This window comes from Fukomys damarensis, unplaced genomic scaffold, assembly GCF_012274545.1.
Source record: "Fukomys damarensis isolate Sample0158 unplaced genomic scaffold, DMR_v1.0_HiC HiC_scaffold_38, whole genome shotgun sequence".
In the NCBI taxonomy this organism is placed as follows: Eukaryota; Metazoa; Chordata; class Mammalia; order Rodentia; family Bathyergidae; genus Fukomys; species Fukomys damarensis.
In genome coordinates this window covers 4,900,243-4,926,188 of record NW_022900950.1, presented here as the reverse complement: position 1 = coordinate 4,926,188, position 25,946 = coordinate 4,900,243, and the positions used below count along the sequence as shown (strand labels likewise).

Sequence of the window (25,946 nt, the reverse complement as noted above, 5' to 3'; positions counted from 1 at the left end):
GCCACAAAGCAATAACTTATCCCACATTTTGGAAATGACCATATCACTGGCACATACCATGCATCTATGTGTATTAATCCAAATACTCTTTGTTTATCCTTGTACAGATTTTCATTTAATCCTAATGAAAATAAATGAGGACAGGGAAGGACATATTCCTCTCATTTCTACAAGATAGGAAACAGGTGAGCTCATTCATATGGCTTTTATGAAGTAAAATAGCTGTTGATGGCAGAGCCAAAATTTCAGTCCAGTTCTCCCTATACTGTACAATACAAGCACTTTATGCTATCCTGTGCCATCTCTAGTTGGCAGTGAATAAATTTTGAATGAAATAATGAATAAATAACTGACGGAAGTAAAGCTCTAGTTTCCCTAAGACAGACAGAAAAGCTACAGCCATGACCTGATCTAAATCATTTGCTTGGTCATGAACTATATTGTCCTGAAAAGAACTGGAAGACCTTAACTGCCCAGTCATACTGTGGAGAGAATCCTGGGAGAGTAAGAATAACAAAAGTTCACTGGGAGTTCATAAACCATCACAAGTGAGGAACAGCAAAATAGTTCTTCATTAAAAACATTTAGGGAAAGGCATCCACTGGACAGGGACCACGAGAATGTGATCATATATCTTAGGTCTTATCAGCAACCTACAGTGATGATATTCAATTATGCCACCAACATCTATGGACACTGGGTAACGGAAATGTGTAGAAGAGAAATTTGTTTTGGGTTTTATTAATCCAAGGATATATTTTCTTTCATTTTTGTCCTTCTCTTTTATTGTCAAACAGTATTTCTTTTATTTCTGCACCCCTAATTTCAAGTCATGACTCAGTAACTTCTGTAGTATGCATAAAGGAAAAACTAACTAAACACATGACTAAGTGCAAAATGACTAAGGCCAAATTATTAAATATTTCTTCCTCTCTAAAGCACTAAGCATATACTCTAAAATGTATTGTTTTCTTTAAGCCACTTGGACATTTCATTTAATTAGCCACTTTCCAAAAATATAATTCTAAGAAAAATAAATAAGTCATCATTATTGTTCAATTAAAATGCATTTAAATTAATTAAGCTTCCAGTGTTTATATTTACTTGAAATTTATCTAAATGGATAAAGTAGTGCTTATTGAAATGGTAGCTAAAAAATACCCTAAACTGCTCACTGACATTAAATTTTTGTGTTAGCAAGAAATAATCTGGACATAAAACTGTTATCTTGGTAGTTAACCAACACAATTTCATTAATGATTTGAAAGCTCTAGGATGTTCTATTTATATATAAACTCCAAAGCTTTATAAAAAGCTTTTATATATTTCCAATAAGTAATAAATGTATTAAGAGTAGCAGATGAACACAGCTCATAAATAGTCTGTAAACTCAAAAGCAAGTACAGAACAGATAGGTTATAGATTTATCAGTGCTTTTAGTAGTTTGATTACAGGATTCTGATTCATGGGTTTTAAAATATCCACCAGTTTGGGGTATTATGATTCTTATTTTATGATCCTTGAAATAGAGATTGAGAGAAAGATATCTGAACTATTTAAATGTAATAATGAAAAAAACTGTGTGTGTGTACACATACTATACACACACATTTATACATGCAGATATGTACATTTTTGTATAAATATGAGTATATATACTCATTCACAAGACATAGTTTCTATCATACACTGACATTATCTATCAGGGGTTGATTTATTGCTATTTCTCTGTAACATTCTTAATCTCCCTTCAAAACAATGCAAGATGTAATCCAAGTAATAGAAATTATTCCAGAACAAAAAGTTCCTCTATTGAACACATGGGTTTTAATGTATTAGTTTTGTCTTTTAATACGTGTTTTGCTTACTTTTCTCTCAGTGCTGACACAAAATACTCCACAAGGAAATTTAAAGAAGAAAGAGTTTATTTAGTGCACAATTTGTAGAGGTTTCTGTTCATAATGGATTGGCTCCAAGGCAGAATGTCTTATGGCAGAGGGACAACAGTTTATGGCTTAGAAGACAGTAAAAGCAATGAGACCAAAACAGCTTCTTTCTGTGCCTTTTACCTTATCCCGACTACCGGGAGTAGAGTGGTGCCAAACCAATCACTCAGGTGTAGTGGCTTAGCAAACACACTTCCTTAATCCTATCACCACATGGTATAGGTTCAGCCTCCTCTGACTGAGGTTTTAGGGGGACATCCAGACCCAAACCGTAACAACATGCATTAATTTTATAAAAATACTTTATAAGGATAATATAAATACTAAGATTTCCTGACATATTTTTGTCTCATATCCTTTTAGAAGAGTTAAAATTAAAATATGACAGTGTAGAAGTTTTGACTGTTTCACTTTAAAATAGTAAGATCTGTTAGAATTTCTTTTTGAAATTTTTCTCCATAATGACACTAATAGGAAAAATGTTTGTCGACTCATCATATTAATATAGATCATGTGTAATGATCATTTTAGCAAATATTAAGGGTTATTTAGTTGACTACATATGCTTAAAGTTCTCTTTAATAAGAATTTTACAAATTCTCAAATAAATCCTAATATAAACAGATGAGGTCAGGTGCTATTATTAGACAAGAACACAGATAAGAACACATAGGATAGTACATATAGATATATTCAGAAATTTATAAAAAGACTGATGAAGTTTAGCTATTTTTGCATTTTAAAGTACCTTTGTAACTTTAAAAAATGGTTTTATAAAAATAATAACATATCTATTAACCACAAGAAGACATACTATAAATAAAATAACTAGAAATTTTAAAAAGTGCTAGAATGAACCATAAATTATGTTAATGATGAATAACACTGAAATTGTATGAGGTTGTGTTATATGGTGACAATGTGGGATATCTCTTTTTAGTATTTCATCAGGAGATAAGAAACCAGTCTCTTTGGCCGGGGATTTAGCGCAGCGGTTCTGTGGCCTGCCTTGCAAGTGCAAGGACCCGAGTTCAATCCCTGATAAAAAAAAAAAGAAAGAAAGAAACCAGTCTCTTCAAAGGCAGAATTAGAAGGGATATTATAAATTTTAGGATAAATACGTTATAAAATATTAACTATACATCCATCCTGTAAGAAATATTTTTCAGCTTACATTGCCACATAGGTAAAAAGAGAGAAAAGTGGAAAATATGGCATACATTGACTCAATTCAAGACAACTTGATAATTTCACTTTTATTTTTATTAAAAATATTTTAATTTTTTTTTGCTGAATTTAAAGTATGTTTTTACTTAGAAGGCCAATCAGGGTAATTAGAAAACATACTTTTAAAACATAAATATAAACTATTTTGTATCATTTGAATATTTGCCATACATACATGAATTTTACATTGGATTTTGAAATATGTACACATAAATGTAATCTTATTTACCTTAGGCTAAAATTTAATAATGAAAAGTAACAAAATTAGTACATTGTGGATATGATTAACTTTTCACATTTCATCTTCAAAAGTATTTGTATTTTCAATATAAGAATTGCTACTCCAAAGGTAAAATATTTTGCATAATTAGAGGTAGAAATAATAAACAGTATTATATAATGGAAACCATATCAGCTATAAAATTTTATAATATTTTAGATAACTGGAAATAAAACTAAAAAACCCAAATATGTGCTATACTTTTATCAGTTACCATAATGTATAATTTAAAAATAATAATATTGTTCAAATATTCAATTAATATATGTACAATGCTAACTTTTTTACATATCAACACAAATACCATTAAAGCATGACATTTTATGCACCCATCAAAATCAGTACTGTTTTGGCTAGGTTCAGCTATTGATATAGCATATGAAAGCACTTATCTAGTAATATGAAATAAAGCCTTGATTGTGTCTTAGTGTCTTTTTTATAAAGCAATTATGGAATGGCATTTAAGGTCATAAATCTTAAAAATCATAAAATCAACAGTTAATAATGTCATTAGTCTAAAACTGATCTCTTTACCTTTTACTTAATAATTATAATACAGAGAATGACCTTGATTTGTTGGACATTTTTAACTATCTTTATCAGCAGTATTAGCAATCCTATGCAATAAAACTCTGATATGATTTTTAATAAAGTCTTTCACTTTTTTCTATTTAAATTATGCAAGGTCAATATTTTAGAATAGTCAAACATTTTGTTCTTGCACTTTTCACAACTTTCGGGTCTCATGATGTTTTAAAACTAACTAAAGAAAAAGTACTGTTTATTATTTTTTATTGCTTCTACGTTACACTTGCAGTTGTCAAAGCAAGTTAAGAATCAACAAATAGAGAAAAATAAAACTACTACAGTTTAATGATTTATATTAATCGGTCTACTGATAAATGTACAATGCAAAATAAGCCTTAATATCATATTTGAATATTACAACAAATATCAACGCTTAAATTCTTTGAAAGTCCTACTCTCTAGTAATGGAATTTTACTATATAGTTCTAGATAAGAAATACAAGTCTTGGGAATTTAAGATATGTGAGATTAAGTCAATAGATAACATATTTTTTTATCAAGGACATAATTTTCTTCAATGACCTCTATTCATATTGTCAATAGAGTGGTTAGGGTTTATTGTGTTTTATCATTTCATCTTTGTGAAATAAAAGGGGCTGATAATGGAGCAGACTTAAACTCTTTCATGGAGAGTGTGACATACCCAATAAAAGATCCCCAAATTTCCTCATTCCCTAACACCCAGACCACATAATTGTGTTATCTTTGGTAGAAAAATGGACATAAAATTGTGATTGGAGTTAATGATCTTGAGATGGAGGAATTATTGTGAATTACTTAAATTCACACAATCTAATTATATCAGTCCTTTGTACAGGCAATACACACACACACATATATATATATTTTTTTTTTCGGAGATGAGAATTAAACATAGCTACAGAAAAGGAGTCAAAGCTGTGCAATGTCCCTGGTTCCAAAGAAGACAGAACCACAGCACCGGGGATGAGTTTCCTCTGAAAACTGGAAGACAAATAACTAGAATGCTTCCTCTAGCTTCTATAAAAGGTCTTGGCCTACTTATTTCTTAATTTTAGCCCAGTGACACCTGTGTTGAACTTGTAATTTAAAAGACTAAAAGTTACTGAATTTATGATAATTTCTAATAGCAACAACAGAAAACTACTACAAGAATGGACCACCTTTTAGCAACTTAATACTATGAAAATGCAAGGATAGTTCAACACATTCCTATCTATAAGTATATTTCACTATATTAACAGAATAAAGGATCATAAATATCATATGATCATCTTAAATGGTGCAGAAAGCATTGCCTAAATTCTACAAACCTTCATTAGAAAGTTCTAAAGTAGTAGGAGTATCGTACATAATCATAAAGGCTGTACATGACAAACTCTTCGTCCACATCTTTCTCAATGGGAAAAAGCTGAAAGTATTTCTTCTATGACCTGGATCAAGATAATAATGTCCACGCTATCACTCTAATTCAACATAAGACTGCAAGTTTAGAACTTTAGAATAATTAGGCATAATGAAAAATATAAAGCCTACAAATAGGAAAGAAAGAAGTCATATTGTCTCTGACAGATATGTCACACATATAGGAAAACCTCAAGACTCTACCAAACTGTTGCAACTGTTACATGAGTTCAGAAAGGTTGCAGGATTTACAAACAACATAAAACTGAGCATTTACACACTGAGCATGAGCATGCTCCGAGTGTACTGATGAGGGCAATTCTACTCCCAATAACTACAAATAAACAAACAAAAACCTAAGAACTGAGAGAGTGAAAAGTCTCTACAATAATAATGAGAAAAAAATGAAAAAAAGGTGGAAAGACTTCTCATGTCACGAATTGGAATAATTAATGTAAATAAAATATACATACAGCCCAAACCAATTTGCAAAATCAATGTGATTTCCATGAAAAAAAACCAATGACCTTCATCAACCTAGGAACTTCACTGAACTAGGAAAAAAAAAAAAACAACTAAAATTCATAAAGTACAGAAGGCCCTGAATAATCATGTCACGAATTGGAATAATTAATGTAAATAAAATATACATACAGCCCAAACCAATTTGCAAAATCAATGTGATTTCCATGAAAAAAAACCAATGACCTTCATCAACCTAGGAACTTCACTGAACTAGGAAAAAAAAAAAAAAAAAAAAAAAAAAAAAAAAAAGAAAAAGAAAAGAAAAAGTCAGGTCCTAGGAATTAGCTCAGTGGTGCCACAACCTGCCTCACAAGCTCAAGGTCCTGAATTCGATCCTGGGTACCAAAAGTAAATAAATAAATAAAGCAGACAGCTGCTAATATCTGATTTTAAGCCATACAACAGAGTCACAGCAACCAAAACAGCATGGTCCTTGCAGAACAAGAGCACACAGAGTAACACAATAAGGTCCCAGAAATAAACCCACACACCTTCACTTCAAAGGCAATGAAAATGTACTTGAGAAAAAGACAGCCTTTTTAGTATGTGATGTTGGGAAAGCTGAATATTCATATGTAGAAGATTGGAATTTGACTCTCATTCTGTAAAGAAACCACTCCAAATAAATTCCATACCAAAATGTAAGACTCAATATTAGGAAAGTACTATAAGAAAGCATAGAGGAAATATTTTTAGAACATTGGTGTACACAAAGATATTTTTGAACATGAACCCCAAATTTCAAGAAACAAAAGACGAAAAGGACTACATTAACATAAATGGTTGTACACCAAGTAAAACAACCAACTTAATGATGTGAAAACGTACAGGATGTGAGAAAATATTTGCCAATTAATTATCTGACAATGGATTATTATCCGTAAAATATAAAGAACACAAAATAAAAATAAAAAAGCAAGAAATACAATTTTAAAATAGGCAAATGATCTTAATAAATACTTTTAAAAAATAAATTAATGTGACCACTAAATATATTTTAAAAGTGCTCAATATCTTAGCTGTCAGGAAAATATAAATCAAAACAATAGGAGATCATTTTGCCACAGTTACAATACCTAAATGTCAACAAAAGGTAAATGCTTGTGTGGATATGGAGGAAAAGAAACGCTCTCTTACACCATTAAGTGGGAATATAAATTACTAGTAAGCCATATGTAAAAGACCAGGGCATTACCTTAGAACACTAAAAATAGATCTATAACAAGATCTACCTTTTGTGTTTTGGGGGATATATGCAAATGAAATGGAATCAGAATACCTACATTCACAAGATTCATCATAGTTACTATGTATAATCAAAGTAGGTGTCAACCAATGGATTAATGTAAAAAGAAAAACTGGTATATGCACATAGCAAAATGTTATTCAGCTTTATAGAAGAATAAATCCCTCTAGTTTGTAACAAAATGGATGGAAAAAGGGGACATTGTGTTAAGTAAAATCAGGCAGACACAGAAAGAACTTTACACGTGATCTCTCACATTTGCTAATACCAAGGAAAAAAAGGCTGAACTGAATGTAATAGAGTGATTATTAGAGATTGGGAAAGGAGGAACACAGGCTGGATTTGATCAGTGTACAGTGTGTGTATGTATTGAACCATCACAGTGAACCTCACTAATATGTACAACTAGCAAATGTTATAATGATTTTGTAACGTCTTAGTGGATAGTAATGATAGAAAATAAAACAAGATCAATACTGTAATAACAACAAAAAAACATTAAGTTAGTTAAATTTTTACATACTCAATGAACGAACTGTGAAGCACATATGTTTTGGGAAGAAGTAATTATTTATCCAATTGTTAGAACATCAAGCTTTAATTAGGTGTTTTTATTTAGTATCAAAGGGTTAATAATTTCATAAAGATATCAAGAACATTACTTTAATCGAACAGGATTTGAAAATAAACTTTATATTGTGAAGAGCAGACTTTTGTATTTTAAATTTGCTTTCAAAAATTTACACTTTATGTATGTTCAGTCATCTCTGAATTATTGGAATATTTATCATATTTTGTTTCATACTTTCAAACGACTTAGCTCTAGATTTCCAAATATCTAGAAATAATGTCAATGTGGATTATTTTTTCATTTAGTGTAATATTTAGATTCAGAATCACATGACTTTCACTTATAATAACTGTCTCCCCTTCAAAGTGAATTATGCAATAATAGTCTTGATTTTTCCCACTGGAAATAATATTTTGTAAGCAATCTCATAATTATTAAAACTTATTAGAAAAATATTCCTAGAGATTCATTTTAACACATTTTAAATATACTGAAATTTTTTTATTTACTGTATCAGTCTGGCCTTTAAACAGAAGCATAGTAAACCATCAGAGGATTATTTTTCACTCATGTAAAAAATATTAAATATCATTTGGTGATATGTAATGCTTTGCAAAGCCAATAAAATAAATATAAGACATAAAAAGGAAATAACACAGTAAACATAATGTTTTTAAAGTGGTTTGCTTACTAATAAGTAGTGAAAGAACATTTAAATATTATGTCCAGAGGAAAAGGAATCCATGACAGATTATAATTTATCAAAATAAACCTCCAAAGGACACTTATCCATTTGAATAATGCAAGATAGAATGTTTACTAAGCTATGTATTTTAAATATTAACATAAAACTTTAAAAAACTCAAATCCAGAAAAAATGCATAGTACTATTCAACAAATTTAATGAAAAGGGATCTCTGCAAAATTTGTATCAAATCTTCAGAATTGTATTAGATCTGCACAATTTATTCATATTAAATCATCAAGTGTGTGGATTTTTCCTTCTTTCATGAAATACTTTTCAGGGTGACAGATGGTTTCAGCCTCCAAAAACATAGATCCTAGAACATTTGTTATCTTGGGTGAAAACTGAACATCTGACCATAGAACTTAAGTGATTAGATAATCAGAGCCAAACATCATAAATCGAGTAACTCTAGATTTATCAAGCTATAATGTGGATTAGATCTATCAACATTACATAGTAATATAAATTAATTAATATTATTATATTATTGATATAATTAATATGCATTAAATGATATAGATTGATTGTATTATTAATATAGTAATTACATATTAATATAAACTATATTCTTTAGATTCAGCATAAGGAGGTTTATGGGGCACAAGTAGGTTCCATAAACTGGTGCTTCTAATCCCCTATCGTATTCAACACTTGTCTGCCCATCGTGCCATAGTCATGACCCCATAAGGGTTTCCTTATAGTAATAGAAAATAAAAAAACATAAAGTTCATTTCATGAATATATTGACTCTATATGTTAGTACAGAAAACCAGAAACTATTATTATTCACAGTTCAGTCCTGCAAAGAGAGGAATACAGAAAATAATTGCAATGGGTGGAGACTGAAACAGCATACCTGGCTATTTGAAAATGTTGAGTGTTGAGTGTTCTCATCACAAAAATGATCGCAATGTAAAGTAATACATATGTTAGTAAGCAAGATCTACTCATTTTAATACACACACGCACACACACACACACACACACACACACAATGTGTTATCCATGGTGAATGCACAAAATTAATCCTGTTTTGGAATCTTCCTGCTCCTTTTGGTCTTGACCCCTATTGCAAGAGTTTTCAGACACATATTCCTTGCCGTTTTTCAGAGCTTGGTATATTTGCTGACAAGTCCTGGAGAGGCATATTTCCACATGCAATAAATTTACACTAATAAGCAATTAAATCTGATACACATTGTTGAGAGTAATGGATATTCTCTTGCAACGTGTAAATTCTCCCTCTCATTGTCCCAGCTTCCAAGAGTTTCGACTGCTAACTTTTCACAGATACCTCTTTCTCTGGAAAACATTTTGTTGCAATTTGGGACAGCTCTACAAATTCAGTGTAGCTTCAGCCTTACCTATAGGTTCAACTAATCCCTTTACTGCAATTGTACCATAGTTCCAGCTTTTCTATCTCTCTATATAATTTTCTTTCTGTATTAGTCAAATTTCCATCACTGGAACACATACTTGACACCCACAATTTAAAAGAGAAAAAGTTTCATTTGGCTCATCGCTCCAGGGAATTTAGTCCATGGTCAGCTGACCCCAAGATGGAAATGTCACGGTCAGAGGGCATAGCAGAACAAAGCTGCTTAGGTCATGGTATCCAGAAGCAAAGCAGGGGAATAGCTGCAGAGAGCAAGAGGCCAAGGACAGCCCAAGGTGAAACCTCTGTGATCAACCCAGAGAAACATAGAAGTGTGCCTTACTAATCCCCTTGAAAGCCCCCAAGCCAATCAAGTTCATAATTAAATTTAACAATCACACTTCCCTTTTTTCTTTTTCAAAGTATTGTTCTCAAGAGTACTTTTCAGCAAAAATCTAGCATGCAATTCCTGCCTTAGAGTCTGCTAATAAAGAATGCAGTTTAATTACTTCTATATACTCCGTCATGTTTTAGACTATATGCATTACTATTATGAGTGTGTTGAACTTTACCTAAGCCCTATTATCCTAAATTGCACAGCTCATTTTCTTAATGAGGAAAAATACTTCCGTATTATGAATATCAAGATAACTATTCAACTACAAATTTTATTTCCTAGATTACATTTTTAGCCCTACTATTATATTACCAACAGCTTTGCTCAACACTCTTTTTAATATGATAGGACATTTTTAAAGCATTGTCACACTAAATATTTATATGCGTTCTAATTTCCAACTTTGTTTTCCTGCCATGTACATATTTTAACATTAAGGAACGTATATTCTATGAGAATAAATTGTATAATCTTCCTTCTATAATATTCTGGGGAATTTTCCATTGCATATTTTGTAATTATGGTTTTACTGGTCCCAATGTTTTTGTGTATTCTTATCAAATTGCTTGAATGTTGTTTGTATACTTAGACATGTCTTGTTTATCATGTAATTAATGGAGAATACTTATTGTCTGTTTATGTAGTCTTGCAAAGAAAATATAAGTAAATCTAATAACTTTATGGTACACTTGTTATTATCTGAATAAATTCTGTTGCTAGTAGGTTAATTCTTCCTGTTATTTCTTATGAAGAAAAGGTACCAGGCCTATGCTTTCTTGCTGTCATTGTAATATTTTTTTAATAAACCTGGTAGTTCTTTGTTTTCTTATTGTTCTTAGCATTTATTTCTCTAACATCAGAAAATTTGGTTGAATTATTTAGTGTTCAGAAGTTTCTGATATGTGTAACTTTTGGTTAGTTCTCACCTTCCTTGTTGTAATGTGATTTAACTAACAAGAAAGGCCTTGTTTTCTAAAAGTCTCCCGTGTCTCTCTGTGTATAGTACAAACAACAGATACCCATTCCTTTGACAAATGTATGCAGGAGCAGATATAGACTCAACACGTAATAAAGCATTATTTCAATGTGATTTCATCTCTCAGTGGGCACAGCTGTACTTCTAAGCTATGCTTAAGATCTGTTAAGAATTGATTTAGTTATTCTGACTCTGTCTTAAAGTTTATCAAGGCTTAGAAAACAAAAACTATTACATCAGAAGACTTTTGGGGCCTCAAATGCACATGCTTAAGAAATAGCTCAGCAAAAACAATCTAATTCTAAATATAGTTTCTGAAATAAGGCACATTTCCTATAATGTCCTCCTGCTTCATTGGAAAGTGATTCTTGGCTTACACAAACCACCCAAAGGGAGAGAGATGTTCTGCATGTACTTTGGCTTCTCATTCTGTTTTCCGGGACCTTACCTGCAGTTCAAACATATCCCCCAAAACATTTAACATCAGTACTATTCAAGTAACTAATACCAAAGTCTCTTAATGTCAGAAGCCATTCTATTTTTTTTCTATCAGGAAGAATAAGGCCATGCCTTAATATATTAAAATATTATTCACTTTGACAGTAGAACTAGTTCTAGGACATAAGATATTACTATATTAGAGAGGAGAGGCAATCAGTATTTTTCATTCCCTAAGAATCTCTATACTTCAAAAAAAATCTATCACTTCTAATGAAATTGGTAAGTACCTAGAAGGCAAATGCCTTTTTTTTTATTTCTAGTCTGAAATCTGGTTTGAAATGAGTAGCTGTCCTCAACTCGTATTCTTATTAAACAGAAAATGTAGTCACAAAGTAATATATTTATTAAATCTTTCACAAAATGGAATATTTGTGAAGGTTGTAACTGCCATTATTGGTCTATTTTAACTAGATCTATAGTTTCTTCTCAATATTAAAAATTGGGAATAATATTAATTTTACTTTATGTGGATTATCCAATAATATCTAAAAGACAATCATTTTTTGAGTTTATATGTCTTTAAATGCAAATGTTACTTCAATTGCTGCTGAAAATGATTATATAATATAATTTATGTTTTATTCATTGTGTGTTTAGCATTAAGTGTAGTGTAAACATAAGATCATATTTGGTACATTTATTATATAATTTTTTCCAAGACAAAAATTGATTTTTTTGGGCCAGGGATTTAGCTCAGTGGTTCTGGCACAAGCCTCACAAGTGTAAGAGCCCAAGTTTGATCCCCGGTACCAAAAAAAATTGATTTTTCTGCACATTTGAAGGAGATTTAACTGAAATTAAAAATTCTCAGTAGAGAGTGAAGCTATTGCTATAGTAAACTGATATTAATATATCATATAGCTTTGTATATATGATTATAATTCATGCATTACTTTAAAGTGTATACTTGAAATTGCCTATAAACCTACATGAACTGTAATTTAAGCACAGGGGATAAATAAATTAACACTTTTAGGCTAGCAATGCTCTCAAGGAGTAATTTACAAAAAATGAAAAAAAATCCAAGTATTGTTTTAAATATCAAAGTTAGTAAAGATCAAAGCTCTATATGTCCTCAAAATAAATTATATTTGAAATAATCATACTGTGATATCTTACAATTTTTCAAAAAAGAAAGTGATTACACAATTCGCTAATTTGCCTAATGTTAGAGCTTGCGTCTGGCTGTTCCCCAAAGCTTCTGGCAGTTATATGTGGGGCTTTTCAGAGGTGACAGGATCTGTGCTATGTGAAGCTTGGATGAAGGGTGGGTGACTGCTAAATCAGTCCACTGATTGGTTTGTATGGTTCTGTGTGTGGATAATGGGGAGGCCCACCCTGGGTGTGGGGTAACCACCCAAAAGTCAGGAAGCATGCAAGGATGAAAGGAAGAGTCAGGCTTATTTCGCCTTCTGTCTCTCCTGATTTGCCATGGACCGTTTCTCCTCTGCGATGCCTCTTTGCTGTGCTGCCTTGCCCTGGAGCCAGCTGTATATGGACTGAAACCTTTGCAAATTGTGAGCTGAAATAAATCTTTCTTCCTTTAACTCGTGGTATAGATTATTTTGATTCAGCAATAAGAAAAGTAACTGAGACAGTTCACTTTCACCACCTATGTTTTCCTTCATAACATTTATTAAAATAATAAGTCATAAAATTTCCTGTGTGATTATTTGTTTAGTGTCAGTCTGTCTAATTGGGGAGAAAATGTCATGAGAGTTGAGGGCATATATGCTTTTGCCTCTATTTGCTCACAAAATGACACTCTGGAATGTGGAATTAGTTTGAAATACTAGCTGAATAAACTAAAATAAGTAAATAATATTATGTAAAAAACTATTCAACTTTCATGATATGAATTATACATGACCTTGAACTGCACCAATGGAAACAAAACTAAAATATATCAAATGATCTCATCAGTTAAATGGTAATATGATTCACAAGTATATGCTCAATATTGTATTTACAAACACTCTTAAGCCACTAATTTGGAAAATAGATAGATACTATCTGTCCATATTTATTGATTGATATTTTGTTATTTTTTGCCCTAATTTTTGTAATTCCAGAGATGCATTTTTTTCATTGAGTTTATTGATACTTTATAAGTATACAGTACAGTTATGTTTACCATTGGGATCTTGTACTTTTCCATGACAGATCCTGGATTTGAATTTGTTTCTCTGGATTCACAATTCTCCTGTGATAATAATAATTAGCAATGTATAATGGAGATATTCATTAATCTCAATGGAAGAGATTATGCTTTTTAAACACAATTATCATAAAACTTCAAACTACATTTGATAATATAGAAGAAGAAAAACATGGTGCTGTGGAATTCCTTTATTTCACTCACATATCTAAGAAAGATTAAAACATAGTATCTGGGAAAGTATTATTAATTAGCAGTCATCAAGACTAAAAAATAAATAAGTAAATAAAAAGCTCACATAATCACATTTGCACCTGGTGGCCTTTGTATTGAAACTGTTTTTAGTACTTAAAACAGTCATCTTGTGAAATATATAATATAGTTGTAAATATGCTTTTTGAAAGTGTACATAGATGTAATTTACATTTTCAAATGCTGTATGAATTCATTTAGATTTAAATTGTAGAAATAGAAGATACATATTTTCTAATTTTCCTTGAACATGGAGTAATTTCATTATCAATTTTTGCACTGACTTCTGATATTTTTATCAGCCTTATAGCACATCTGCATCATATAATCAAGTGGTGACATGATACATGTATACACAAAAAAGTTTGGTTGTGTTTGAAACTCATACTGAGAAAAACTAGCTTGTTACATAAATAATATGAGCATTTATATTTTTTGAAGTTAATGAAAGTATTCAAACAAATATAGTACAGTATCAAGGAAATACTAATTTTATGATATTCAGTTTGAGACAACAGTCACATTATAAAAATTTCTTATACCACAAAATTTCTACAGTAAAGTTCAGCAGTGAAGAAATAATTTCTACATTGAAAACTGTTGTATTAGATTAGGATGGATTTATTTTTGAAAGGACCAGTATAGAAAATGGTTGAGGAAAGTGACTTTTCAGCAAAAAATACACCTGTTTAAAAATTCTAATGTACTGACATTTAAACAGAATGCAATTAAATATAATTTACTATCTACCGCCAGGCGTGGTGGCACATGCCTCTAATCCCAGCACTTGGGAGCCTAAGGCAGGAGAATCACTATGAGTTTGAGACCAGCCTGGGCTACATAGTGAGTTCCAGATCAGACTACTACATAGTTCGTGGTGGCACATGCCTCTAATCCCAGCACTTGGGAGCCTAAGGCAGGAGAATCACTATGAGTTTGAGACCAGCCTGGGCTACATAGTGAGTTCCAGATCAGACTCAACTACATAGTGAGACCCTGTCTCAAAAAACCAAAAATAATAAAATAATAATAATAATAATAATAATAATAATAATAATAATAAATAAAAATTACTATCTAGGCATAACTGGTCAGGTATTAATTATAATTTGTTAGCATTCAAAAGTTTAAAGTGGTTCTTCAACTTGACTGTTGTCATGTGAGTTCAATACAGAGAAGGCACCTCTCTCACTCCCCTTAAGGACTTTGTGAGAGTATCTTGTGTAACATTTTGAGGGACACACAGATAATGTACATGATAATGTACATGCTGTATTTAAGCATGAATACTGCTGTTTAACAAACTCCATTTTAGAAAAAAACTAAAATATAAAACTATGATTTCTTTTTTACATCTTTTCATGGACATGACTTTCCTCCATACAAGCTTTAATTTAAAATACAAAATTTAAATTGAATGGGCATTGATCACTACTATGTAAAGGATTAGTGCAATTTCTTATATCCCTAGTGTTTAGGGGGTAAAAGTTTATATACGCAAGCAATCTCAATTGAGCATTTAAAACATAATTTCATGTATCCACTCAATAACAAAATATTATAGAGTAGGAAGCTTAAACAACAGAAATTTATTTTCCACTTATCATCTGCTCAGCTTCAAAATTACACAGATTTAAACAACAGACATTTAGTTTATTTTAGCTCTAGGGACTAGAGTTCAAAGATCAAGCATTGGGAAAATATCATTTCCATTGAGTCCTTTCTTCCCCAGCTTTAGAAAACCTCTTCTCTCTTGGCCCTTATTCATTATTTCATCTACTCATCTAGAAAGAAAGAAACCTCACTGGTTCTCTTCCTTTTCTTCTAAGAACATCTGTTTTATCAAATTAAGACCCAAATCTTCTGACTTAACCCATTAAATTACACCTTTAAAGGCATTCTCTATAAATACACTCACATTTGTGAATAGAGATATAATACATACATTTTGAAGGACATATTTCACTCCATGACAATGCATTCCTTTTCTTTTAGTGGTTTGTTAGGATTTGAAATGTGAATTTTATTCCTGGTTATTTTTTAATGTTGTGGTTTTGTGGTTAGTGTCTGAGTACATAAGCTTCAACCATCTACCATAGCCATTGATCTGTACAACTACACACAATATGCTTTTTGTAGTAAGTAACATCTCACAAAGCTTTAATCTGTTAAAAGGCTAATACTCTGTGTATATAATGACTAATGTTTTAGTACAAAAATGTGAATACAACATGACTTGGGATGTAGCTACAACACTGCTATGCTAATGGTATCACAAAGTATGATTTTCAGTGTTTTTAAGATTATCACTGCATTTTTCCTTATATTGAGTAGTGCAATGTTTTCCCAAGTCTATTCAGGTTTTAATAGATCACCTACAATTTTCCCTCTGCTGAGAGGTAAATGGCCATCAAAGGGGAATCACAGCACTTTAACAATATTTTAACTGTGACATAGGATTAAGATAATCACTGTAACTCTTAACACTCGATTTCTACTTTAAATAAAATGCTGAAGTTTCAGTTCTTGGATTATCACCCTCCAGTAATTGTACCAGATTGCCTTTTGATAATTTTCCACCATAGCAAATCAAAATTGTCAGTTAAAACTGCTTCAAAATTCAAACAGAACGATACAACCATGGTTATTTACAGGATGTCACAGAGACTACCTCATCTCACTCTGTCTCGTTGACAGTATGATGCTTATCATTCAAGTCAATACGTACAAAGCTTGTGGATGCTGGCCTTGTGCATTTTTTACTGCTGAGCATTTTTATGGAAAAAATTATAAATTTTTAAAGATATTTCACTAGTTATAGCTTTCAGGCTATGAGGAAGAATAGAGAATAAAATGTATTTAGTTTTATGCTATATTGTATACCATGAGCAGTCCTCTGACAAGAAAAGGATTAAAACATAATTATTTCAAATGCTATTATAAAAATCCTTAGCACTGACATGGACTTTCAAATTAATTTATTGAAATATTATAAAATCACAGTGAAGCTACGTAGCACCCACATTATGGTATGAAAGAAAAAACAGTGGAGTAGTTATCAGAAAACCTGAGAGCTCATTTCTTTTCTATAACATTAAAAGTAAGATGTTGGCCACATTTTAGCACCTTTGAAACTCATTAAGCATATTTAAGACTAGAAACATTAAACCATTTTCTAATATTTCTTTATCAATCAACTCCATGGATATGGCTTTTCTATATTTGTTAAATACAGGAATGAATTGCTGCACCACTCAAAGGCTGGGTCTCAGAGTAGTCTTTGTCCCTCACCTACCCATTCATTTTTCTGAGCATCTTCTCTGCTTGTGAAGACATGTCACCTTCTCCTTGAGAGAATCTCTTGGAGTTCTAAGAATCACTTTTACTGAAACATTTTAATGTCATATTTTGAAAGGTAATACCATATATATAATATATACACACACACACACACACACACACATATGACATTTCAGTTCCTATTATCAACTTGTTATTAAATTAAAAATGATGTGAACTATTAATTACAGTGATTTTATATGTACTTTTCACCGGGGGCAGTTTTTCAGAAAGAAAAACGACTCCGATATTTCAATTTTTAGAAACTCTGAACAACTATTTGAACAGTTACAATTTTATAGTCTAACTGGAATAATAGTCACATTTTTTGTTAGAATATTTCAAGCAGTTAGATGATAGCAAGAGGTTTGCACATATTAATGAAAAAGGAGAGTTTCTGAGGCTTAAGCCTAAATGAATGTCTCATGTATCTAGGAAGACACTGGTACTTTAAAGTCTTTGATTTTTAAATATCATTTTACTTGTTCTATCTTCCCATCATTCACTGTGAAGCCAAATACTGTGTACATCAAAGATCTTCTGGAAGAAGTTACTTCAGCCTACAAAGCATCTGTAATTAAACCTATTTGGTCCTATTTCCCCAAATACCTTTACAAAATATTTTCCAATAATTCCTCATGTAACATAACGTGATTGTAAAACAGGCAAAATTATTACATATCAAATATCACAGTGATGAGAAAAACAAAATTATCACAATTGCCTGAGAGATAAGAGGCAGGTGAGCATAGTGAAGATTTAAAGAGGGAGGGCTGTCTATGACACCCACAAACACAGGCAATGTGAAGGCGACAAGGCAGTTTCAGAAAGTGGAGAATCTAATAAACAATACAAACTTTATATGACAGACATTGAAGAAAGTGATGAAAATTCTAGGAACTATCAAAAGAAATTTAATGCAACCATGATATATTAATTTTCAGTATGGTATTTCCTTATAAATTGTTACAGTTAATCTCTTCCATTATACTTTTTCACACCAAATAAGCTATTAGGTGTTTATATATGTGGGTCTTATTTATTTCACTTAGGAGTATGTCCTCAGTATGTATCTATTTTCCTATGCATGACTCTAATTTCTGAAAAACTATAATTGTACATGAGATCCTAATGATATAATTGGCAATGTGAAATAGGAATAAAAGGGCTAAAGGTGTAGGGGAAGTGGGAAGGGTAGGGAAAAGGTAATAAGGGAAAAGAAAAAATGAGAAAATGAAAAAAATGAAATAAAGTATTTATAAATAGGGAAGGGAGGAGAGGGTGAAGGGAGGGCAGGGATAAGGGGGAAAAATGAGAACCAAGACCTGTCATGTAAAGGTACAAGATCCCACTGATGAATGTAACTGCACTGTATACCTAAAATGTAGCAATCAATTCAATGAGAAAAAAAATCTCTTCCAAATTAGCATGTGCAAGAAATATGTCTCTTATTTTTTTCTCTTTTTGGTACCAGGGATCAAACTCTGGACTTTGTGCTTGTAAGGTAGGAGGCAGAACCACTGAGCTAAATCCCCGGCCCTCTCCTATTTAGATATTAATATCTTTGTACCTGAATCTAATTATATGCAGAATATGTTAAGACATCTAGTTACTCAGAGATGGTAAAGTCAATGAGACTTTAAGTAAACAGCGACAAGAGGTGCTCTGTATTTACTCAGTTTCCTTCTCTGAGAACATAACTAAAATGAATTTCCCCGTAATTCACAAATTTGATGAAATCACATGACTAAATTTTGCAAAGGCAATGCCATCAAAAGAGATAGCTATCACTTCTAGGTTGATGAATAGAAACCCACAAGAAACTTTTCATGACCTTGATTTTCCTCCCTTTGGGTCAAATGCAGAATAAAATAATGTCATGTTAGATGGCTTTGTTCACAGTGAAAAGAATTTGGGTTCCAGAGTATATTTTAATGATAAACTGTCTTCCACCAACTAACATGAGCTGGACAGTAATACAATTTGAATGATGTTGGATAATCCAGCCTTAAAATAATGGTGGGTCAGCAGCAAGTCAGTGATACAGTTTAATGATATAAAGAGTAAGAGGGAGAAACAAGTTTGGGACTTTGAATTACCTAGTGTTAAATCCAGAAATTTATATTTAGCAACTTTTGAAAACATTTTCAATTGGAATTATAGTGCCTTCAGATGCCATCAGTGGAAATGTGATACTTTTAATTCATCCCTGAGGAGAATTTGTTCTCCTTCTCCTCCTTCTCCACCCCCTGACCTGCCGTTTCCTCCTCCTCATTCTTGGCCTTCTCCTTTTCTATCTTATTAGATTATATTAAACCCAAAACCTTCACATTGAGCTACACTCTCAGCTCAATTTTAGAATTCGTTTTGAGATAGGGTCTTCTCAGTTCCCTAGGGTAGGCTCAAACTTATGTTCCTTCTGCCTTGGCATCTCAGAACACTGGAATTATAGTGCAGTGTGTGTTGCCTCACTCAAGACTGACTACAACCTGAGTGGAGGCAGCCCAAGATGACAGCACAAACACCTCAAAGACACAGGGGACTCACATAGACTTTTTTTGCAGAAATCAAAAATCCACTTACTAAAAACTCTGATTTCTATCAGTACAAAATCCTACATGTTCAAGTATGAATTTAGAACTATAGAACATGACAAGAGGCACAAATCTTCAAGAATCTGGCTTAATACTTTAGTAGATCTCCCTGGCAACACTACAGAAGTGGAATCACCATGAACTATGGCACTGGTTTTCCACTGTGACTACATATTCAAATTAACTAGAATTGAAACAAATCTGGGACCAATAGTCAGAAATTCTGAATTGATTGATCTTAGTAAGGGAGGATGTTTCAGGTAGAGTTGCTGTTATTCTTGATTATTCTCTGGATGCCTTTCTTAAATAAGTAGGACTGCAAATTTTTGGCATACACTATTTACATTCTGATCTATGTACAGTAATGTAAATTGATTTTTGTGAATCTATACTGTTTATCAGAAATATTTTTAGCCAATCTCATGAGATCACATATAAGTAAGTATATGCATACAAATTTATGAATGTATAAAAAGACCAAAATGTATTTATTAATTTCTACTAGAAAACATTATACGGCAATTAGATAAGCTTCACTTTACATGAATACTATGGTCAGTCACTCTAATTTTTCTCTCATTGGTTCACTTGTAACCTACCCGTGTGTCCCAAGCACAGTAAATGCCAATTCTCTGCCATCTTCATTTCTGTAAATAAAATATGATCAGTAAACTTAGTGTAGTTTTAGTGCAAAATTAAGTTAAGTGGCTATTGTTTCTTACAAACAATGTTAAAGACCTGGATGTAATTTATTTTAAATACTTTTTCAAATACTATTCGGAAGGGGATAAAAATCACAGGAATTTTTGAAGACAAGTCTCCCTGAACTATAGAAAAGTGTTGCCTGAAGATCTGAGCCATTAACGAGTTCAAGCATCAGAATACTAGAATATTCAAATGTTAGAAATGACGTGACTCCTGTCATATTCACTAAAATAGCACATTTTTTAATGATTCTTATCCTGACCGTTTCAGTTCAGACATGTCCCTACTCCTTATTTCCCTCTGTATGCCTTGTTTTTATAATCAATGTATGTTTTCCATCTTCTAACAACCACAGTTAAAAACTGTAAATGTACCACATTTTGGGTTTTCTTTGCACTTCAAAACATAGAGGATTATTGGTACTACAAACATCGCTGATCATTCCTTATGACTCTAAGTGATGATAAGGGGATGTTTTTCCCTGTGGGATGTAGGCTAAAGCTTTGGTCATCTGGAAGCTAAAGCAGCCTGAACATTAACATATTAAGATGACTCCTTTGGAAAATCAGAAGTAGACAGCAATCAGCTACGAGCTCAGCCAAACCTTCCCACAGGGAGTCCTAAAATGGCCTTTGGACTCCATCCTTCCTGTAAGAAGCCGCTTTCACGCAGGGATGGACATTACTTGTGGTCCAGTAATAGAAGATGCACTGTATCATTTTCCTTTCTTCAGGTTTTACTGATCTATTTTCCCCCCTTTGGTTTGGGGATGGATTCCAAGGCTTTTACCTAGACTAGGTTTGATTTGAGATGGTCCTGCCTCAGCTTTCCATAGTTCTGGGATCACAGCTGTGTATTATTACACTGGGCTTCCTTTCATTTCCTTAGTCAAAGTAAGTCACTGAGCCTATTCAGATTCAAAGGGCAAGATATCATATTTGTTTATGGAAGAAGTGCACAAGAATTTCCAGGACCACACAGTCCACTGCATTTACTTATTATATTTCAATTTTATTAGGTGTGAGCTTCAAGAGAGAAAGTGATCTTATCTGCCTCATTCACTATTGTCTTGGAAAAGTAGAATTAAACAAGGCCAACAAATATTTGTTTATCTTTAATATATAAAATTCATAAATATTGAAACTGAAATTTATAATCTCAAACTTATGATGATTCAGATTCACAAATAAGTGAAATATGTTTATAATTCAGACAAATGATAGACAATAAAATACATATATGCAGTGTTTGAGACAGATACCAATTAAAGTGTAGTTTTGTTGTTGAAGTAGCAACTAAAATAGATGTACTAAGTAAGTTTAGTGAGACAGTAAGACTTAGGACATTGTTTATTTCAATCAAGATATCAAAGAATTCATATGACAATAAAAACTGGATCCTTTCAACATGTTGTTAAACAAAATCAACTGTTTTCCCTTAAATGCATAAAAAAAGCTGTTACAAAACTTATGTTTTTGAAGATTCAAAATAAACCAAAAATAATCATTATTTTATTCATAAATTATTTTATATCTTTCATGATATTTGCATATTGAGAATAAAGTGATTGTTCTTTAGTTTATGCAGTTATGAAACTCATCTTCCATAATTGTGCAATGCCTCACTTTTGATGTATGTGTTGGTAAATAGCCCAGGGTTTAAATAAACATTTGCTATTCATCATTTTAGGAAATAGGACCCATTGATTTATAAATGTATTCATAAAGCAGAGCTGGAGAAGTCATGGGTGAGTAATTTAAAAAGGTATTCTCTATTTATTAAATACCATATGCTCTACATACACAGCTCTAATGATTGCATATTTCAATTTTCATGAGAATATAAACAAAGAGATAATGAAATATAATTGATCATTCTATGTATCATTACTACTGTGTGCAATACACTATGCTACATAAAACAGTCAAACTTCTTTCAAGGAATGAGTAGGTATATACACTTGCTTTGTGGAAGAAAATATAAGCTCTGAATTTTAATGTTCCATGATTACAAATATGTAAATGTTACTTCACAAAGACCCATTGTAGGTTGCTTCTAAAATGAAATCAACAGAACTGATAACAATAGGTAACTTTTGGAAAAAAACTCCTTTTCAATTCATTTCTTTTCCTTAGTGTACTGGAGTTTACATGTATATATGTAAACAGATACATATATATTCATATTTGTAATTATCTTTAAATATATTACACATTAAATTAGTGCTATATCCATATATACATAGATAACAAAACTGTATTCAAGGAAAACAGTGAAATTGTCTAAACTGTAATTAATCAAAATAATCAACTTAATCTAAATCAAGTAAGCACATGCAACAGACACCTGCGAATTAAGATACATTTCCCATAATTCTTAAACTGGACCTTACGTTTATGCGAATATGCTTTTATCTTTAGTCTATTCACCAAAGTTATGGCCCACAACTGGCCATTCTGAGGCAAACACGGCACCCTATCTTCAAGAGCCATCAATTTCCTTCCTTCAATTCTTACCCCCGTTTTCACCCATATATTAACTTCTTGTACAGCCTAAAGGAACTTTGCTTTACCAGCTGACATCCTAAAAGTACTCCCCTGTTATCTTCTAATTTTTGCCATGTAACTACATGTTTATTTGAGAGGTTGTTTTTGAATAAGAACAATACATAGAACCTGTTTGCACAGTGCCTTGCATGCCGATAAATGGACACATCTAAATTCCAAAACCTTTTAGAATTTCTTTTCCAGAAACAATTAACTCAAGTGATTATATGTAAATTTGACTTAGCTATTTAAAGATAATTACCCAAATGAAATATTCTCTAATTTTGTTACTTTTCTGTTTCAAGAATTATTTATGTATAAGCCATTCAGTCAAAATAACATTTAATGTGAATATCTTTTATTTTTATTTTTATTTTTTTTAACCGGAGATCGAACTTGGGACCTTGTGCTTGAAAGACAGGCAACAGAACCACTGAGCTAAATCCCTAGCCCAAATATTCTTGAAAATGTAATATATTTTCCATTTCATCATAACTGTATCAATATTTAGATTAGAGGTCACTTGATGGTCAGTTTTGTTCAAATGCTGTACCAAAATATCATCATTTCAATCAATGATGTTTGCATTAAAAAAAATCAGAAAACTATCAATAGTCAAACTATTACATGATTCTAACACTTCATATTCATCTCACCAGTCACACTGTTCAAAGCCGTGGGTTGCCTGACTCTTCCAAAAACAAAATGAAAGCCTAAGTTATTTGAATACATATACTTCACACGCACACACACACACATACACACACACGGTTTGGTTAAAGGTTGAGTGCCTACTCTGTTCATGATAGGAATGGGAATGAGTTATTGAGAAAAATTATTGAGAAAAGTTTCTAAAGTAATTTTCGCACTCAAAAAGACCAAGATATAAATTTGTTAAGAAAATAAAATATCATTTTAGGATGCAGATTAAGTTTTCATTGTTAAATATAATCTTGGTAAATTGAAAAAAAAGAATAGCAATGTTTGCGTTTTTGTACCTGCAACTTCAATATTTGTCTCTAGTCCCTTAAATATTCATTAAGAATCTACAGTCTGAAATGTACCTTCACTCTAGTTTCTCAGTCAATCCAGTACGTGTGCAGGGTGCAAGCATCCTCCCCATGCTTACCATTCAAAAAGATCGATGAGTACCTCAGCAAATTGAGGGCCCCAGCAATTCTTAGGAAGAATACCCAAGCAGAATGAAAGGACGTGCACCTAGCACATTTGTAATAGAAGGATTTGTAAATGGAATCTTCAAGAGCAAGGAGAATACAGCTTGGCAAAGACTCCAAAGTGGAGGTGCCAATCCATTACAGGGGCTGGATGATTGAGTGCAAAGAGTAAAAAGGCAAAGAGCTCTGGAAAGGCAAATGTGTAGTGAACTACAGTGAACTTTGCAATCTGTACTACAGACTTGCAAAATTAATCCAAAATCGAATGGGGAGTGATTAAATATTCTAAAGCCCAAAACAAGACAGTAAGGAACATTAAGTGCAGTTTTAGAAAAGTTACTGTGTAACACAGAATATATGTAAAAGAGGTTCATTCGTTGAGGCTACTGTAATATTTAAGACCAATTATAGTGATAGCCAAACTAGGCAATCAATGATGGAGATAAAAAGATGAAGATGGACTTCAGAACTAGTCAATAAAAAGAACCACTGGCCTTATTAATATACTAAAACATTATTTTAACTAGTAACAGTCTTTTGTAAGTGCTCTTTATAGACTGCTAAAATATGCATAGGGAAATGAAACATGTAGCCATATAATTTGAAATATCAATTCCATAAATCAAGACTAATTAAAATTTAATTTACTTTTATCTGTTAAATCAGCCTTATTTGAGGTCATTGATAATTAGCCTATATTTCATTTACTTAATGAGAAAAATCTGAAATATGTTAACTTCAGTACAAATATACCATAGTAGTAGTGGAGAGTGTTATTTCTAAGTTTGTGCGTTTGTTTTGTTAGAAATGTTATAGTCATATCAGACTTACTTAAATAGAAGCTAATGAAATTTATTTTGGCATAAAAACTAAGACATAAAAGTCCTGTTGCTTGTATTATTTATCTTGTATTTTAAAGGAAAATTGATCAGATGATAAATGAAAAAAACTGAAGTTTAATACATCAATATATAAACTAATATATTATGTCTCTTCTTCCACCACATGGTTTTTTCTGTTTTAACTCTCTCAGCAGTTTTATTAACATGAAAAAAAAATGAAAACATCCTTTACTTTATAAAGAAAAAAGTGTTTGATCATTTTGCCTTAGAAATCCTCAGAAATGATCTTTGTTTTTATACCACATTAAAATCTGCAGATTTCAAATTAGATTTTTGCAAAAAGGTTTTATGCTCAACAGTGAGAAGCATTTTGCTGTAATGGGTCATTCTGCAGTCACAGTAGAAACTTTTTGTAGTAAAGGAAAATACCATGAGATGACATAGGCTGCCTGAATATGGAGATCAAGCACGTCTGTTTATATGAGTATAAAAATGCAAACAGTAGCAAAAAAAGATAAGAGAGTTGACTTAAAAAACTCACAATGAGGAAACTCTTCACAAACCTAATTAAA

The 25,946-nt window shown here is 31.8% G+C and overlaps 1 long non-coding RNA gene across 2 annotated transcripts in view; it reads left to right on the top strand.

Moving 5' to 3' along the window:
• LOC104858599 overlaps positions 1–25,946 on the top strand; it is a 116,984-nt gene that overhangs the window by 41,904 nt on the left and 49,134 nt on the right. Inside the window, exon 3 of one of the 2 annotated variants that reach the window (XR_779177.1) lies at positions 22,501–22,558. The exons of the other annotated variant lie outside the window; for it this stretch is intronic. This is a non-coding gene — a long non-coding RNA (uncharacterized LOC104858599). The remainder of the gene's footprint in view (positions 1–22,500; positions 22,559–25,946) is intronic. 2 annotated transcript variants of the gene reach the window in all.